This window comes from Notolepis coatsorum, assembly GCF_963971535.1.
Source record: "Notolepis coatsorum genome assembly, contig: SCAFFOLD_305, whole genome shotgun sequence".
Classification (NCBI taxonomy): Eukaryota; Metazoa; Chordata; class Actinopteri; order Aulopiformes; family Paralepididae; genus Notolepis; species Notolepis coatsorum.
In genome coordinates, this window is record NW_028170598.1 from 111986 (window position 1) to 116348 (window position 4363).

The 4363-nt window shown below is 43.5% G+C and overlaps 1 protein-coding gene across 1 annotated transcript in view; it reads left to right on the forward strand.

Annotated features, from left to right (window-relative positions):
* Positions 1-3972, forward strand: part of LOC311248484 (partitioning defective 3 homolog) — a 20759-nt gene extending 16787 nt beyond the window's left edge. Inside the window, exon 3 of the mRNA XM_084339356.1 lies at positions 3843-3972. The gene's annotated coding sequence lies outside the window, so the exon portion shown is untranslated. The remainder of the gene's footprint in view (positions 1-3842) is intronic.
* The last annotated feature ends 391 nt before the right edge of the window (positions 3973-4363 follow it).

Sequence of the window (4363 nt, forward strand, 5' to 3'; positions counted from 1 at the left end):
CTGTCTCCCCTCCTCCCTCCTCTCCTCTCCTCCTCTCCTCTCCTCTCCCTCTGCTCTCCTCTCCTTTCATCTCCCTCTCCTATCACTCTCCTCCTCACTTGTCCTCTCTCCTCTCCTCCTCTCTCCTCTCCCTTTCATCCTGTCTTCTCCCCCTACTTCTTTCTCATCATCTCTCTTCTCTCCCTTTCCTCATCTCCCTCTTATCTTCTCTCTCCTCCTCTCTCTCCTCTCCCTCCTCCTCTCCTCCTCCCTCCTCACCTACACTCCTGTCTGTGTTATTTCCTGTTATTTTCTCTACACACTGTGTTGGCCAGGAGCCAGGCCAGGCATTGGGAGACATCAATATTGTGCAGGACCTGGTTTAAACCGTACTTGAGATCCAGGCCTGCCTTGCTGTGGGGGAGCAGTGTGTAATAGACCCTATACATGGAATCTTTCTCCAAGACGTCCCCAGGCTGCCTGCATGCTGCCGTCAGACATTGTGGGAAGTTTATCTCTAACTATCCTCCACACGAGGATCCACCATGGGTAGCTAGCTAGCCAATCCATGTCCTGGATTGTCTCTCTACCGCTCAACGTCTTTCATTCTCGTTGAAAACAGCACCTTTATTTGTCAGTGTTGTTCACTATTGAAGACGGGCCAAAGTATCGCGAGGGCCATTAGTCCCCGCCCCAGAGTCCATTAATGGTGGGCCTTCACTGTTGTGTTACCATATTGTTAAGATGGACAGAGGCATCGAGTGGACAGGTTGCTCGATAAGTCAGCAATGCGACACATCGGCCATGCAGCAGATGTCACTGGTCTATTTAGCCGGGTTCATTGTTAGTGACAGCTGCCTATGGGGGCTATGGGAAATCTATGCTGCATCGTCTGGCTCGGACCGAGGAGCTCTGCTGTAAAATCCTGATAGTCTGCCGTGATTAAATGTTATTATATGTAATAATAATAATTAGGGATGTCCGATATTATCGGCCTACCGATATTATGTGATGTGATATTGAAAAATATCGGTATTGGTTTTCAAAAAAAAAAAAAAAAAAAAAAATATATATATATATTTCTTTTTTTGTATTTTATTTTTTTATAATTTTTTAAACAAACACATAAACAAACATGACAACACACGATTAGATATACAAGCATTGTTAACAGTGCACATATATATATTTCTATAACCTTTATTTACCCAGGCAAGCAAGTAAGAACACATTCTGATTTTATTTATTGTCAAAAGTATGCATAATGTTGTGTTAATTCCACAACAAGAGATAGGTAATGTTAATTATCTGAAATTATTCCATTTTGGGGGGTGGAACCCTGCATATATCGGTATCGGTTGATATCGGTTGATATCGGTATCGGAAATTAAGAGTTGGACAATATCGGTATATCGGTATCGGTAAAAAAGCCAATATCGAGCATACCTAATAATAATGGCTTGGATTTGTAGAAAATACTGACACTATACAGAGGCTGAGATATAAAATATCTGCAATAATGACATGTTATATATTATACGTGACTACATGTTATGTAACATGTACATGTACATATTTTTGGAACATTAACGTCATCAAAGGGTGTGTGTGTGGTGCAGACCATTTCACAGCTGGGCTACAAGTGTAAACTATTAGTTTTCACAAGCTGGTTGTGAGGGCCCTCCAGATGTCTGGGCCCTCATTCATCAACGTGGCGTAGAAAATGTTCTATTTCCACACGTAAGCACAGAATGTAGAATCAGTGCACGCACAGAAAAAACGGGATTCACCACACGTGCGTACGCACACCTGTCTTGATAAATATGACTTTGATCCTACGTTTAAGCTCGTGCACTGTTTTAAGTATTTGCATACCAGAACCGCCCCGATTAACCATATACGGTAATGGAATACCCCCATGAAATGTGGAAAAATGGACTAAGCTGAGGGAAGCATGTTATGTGACAGGCTGACAGACGTGTACACGTAGATGTCGGATATGATATCTATTAACCATTGCTGCCTGGGCAGCGCAAACACTAATAAAGACCGTGCTGGAATATGACTGCCTTTTCCCGTTTTGTTTGATTAATACCCAGGGATTAAAGTTCTCCTCAATTTTATTCCAAATCGCGACGGATTTTCCGTCAATTTTCTACCTGCTGCATATGATTTCTAGAGTCATACAATCTATTTTGATGTCAGTATTGGGTAGCCTATATAAACAATAATACGAGAGCATATACAAGAACAATGAATCTCACTGCCAATGATGTAGCGATACGCCATGTGTAGCCTGCCTATATGTGATCAATACAAACTTGAACTTGAATTCCATCATGTCTGTGTGCGGGTCACTGCGGGAACTCACAAGGCTGTTGTCACAATGTAAATAAGAACGTGCACTGAAAAGTTACAGTATGTAGTTGGTTGATTATTTGTATGACAGTCAGTAAACCCTTGCAAAAAGTATCCGTTTTATTTAATGAATTGAAAACATTCAGCATCGCCTTCCTCCCGGCATGCAGCAACAACATGTATCAGGCAACGGCGCATCGCAACATTGACTTAGTGGAATCCCTTTCTATTCACATAACTGCATTTGTGATGGAGCTTTGACAGCTACAGTAACAGTCTATTGCTCGATCCATCTCCAATATCACGATGGACCGTGCCGGTGGCAAAGACCCGAGGGTGGAGAGGATCTTGAATGAATTCCATCATCATATATATATGTTGTGTGTCTGTCCACTATGTCTGTTACTTTGTTATTCCCCCCCCCTATCTATGTAAAGCGACCTTGGGTCTCTTGAAAGGCGCTATATAAAATGAAGCTATTATTATTATTGTTATTATTATCACATCTGAGCGGGAGCTCACAAATAGACTGTTAGTCTCAGTGAAGTTTCAACGGATTCTAACCAACAAATTGAAGTAGAAAGCATTTCGTGACCAATCTTATTTGGAAACATGAAACACAAAATAATTAGCTTTTTATTTGAAACAATATTTAATCGCGTTTGGAGGTTGGTGTTTTGCGTCTGCCCCCCGTGCCAAACAAGCAGGCCAACCTCTTGTTCGCGTGTGAGCCCGTTATAATTACACTACTGTCGCTATTTTATAATGAACTATAATGAATTACGGGTCATACAGAAGTTGAACACTAATGCACAGAAGCTTATTTCCGCCTTGAAACTAATGCAGAACTGAGGAGCGTTTATGCCGTAGTAACGATGTTCTACCACTGGGCGTCAGCTAAGTGTGCTCCGAGCTGTGCGTACACATAAGCACGGAGTCAAGTTCAAGTTGAAATTGATGAATCCCACTCTTTGCTTAGAAATGGTCGTACGCACAGGTTAAGCACAAATCTGTGCGTAAGTCGGGTTGGTGAATGAGGGCCCTGGTCTCTAAGAGAAGGGCCAAGCCGTTAGCAAGGTATAGTTCAATATCTGCTGTTATTGGTAGCCGCTCAGTGTGGAGGAGACACTGCTTTTTATATTGGTTTGTGTGGTTCAGCCAATCAGCCACTTTTGTAACTAACTGCCTCTCATTATCTGATTGCATTATTAGTGTTTATGTCCTTGACAGACTTATGTATGTGGACATAAATAAATCATTAAAATGTGTGTGTGTGTGTGTGTGTGTGTGTGTGTGTGTGTGTGTGTGTGTGTGTGTGTGTGTGTGTGTGTGTGTGTGTTTCTTCACATCCACCAGTCTGTTTGTGTGTGTGTGTGTGTGTGTGTGTGTGTGTGTGTGTGTGTGTGTGTGTGTGTGTGCGTGTGTGTGTGTGTGTGTGTGTGTGTGTGTCTGTGTCATCTGTTTGATCTCTCCTCTCTGACTCTCGTCTCTGCCTGGCCCTCCAGGAAGCCCCCGGCAGCCCTCCGGTGATGGATCACCCTCTGACCTCCCCGCTGGACGATCGTGAGCGCCGGATCTCCCACTCCCTCTACGGAACCATCGAGGGCCTGGACGACACCCCGGCATCGCGGGCCAACATGATGGGACGCATGGGTGAGTTGTTGTCAGCTTAGACAATACACAGTCAGGTTCTAACTCTGTTGCCTTTCTACAGAACAGCAGGTCTGAAAATACATTTCCTCTCATAATGCCGAAATGTCGACTCATACAGGCATCCACAACGTCCTGTGCAGATGGCAAATATTTAGGCAAACCTTTATATTTTTTTTATCCACTTTTTCTCCTTATTTTCTATGTTTCTCCCATCCCAATTTCGTGTTTCCAATTATCCCCTCCCCTGTCTTGAACGTTGCTCACATATGCCCCCCACTGGTCGGTTGTAGGGAGGATAGAAGCCTTGCATCACGTGTCCCCTCCGGTACACGAGGAGGAAGCCTGTCACATCTTTTCACCTGCCAGCGCGGAC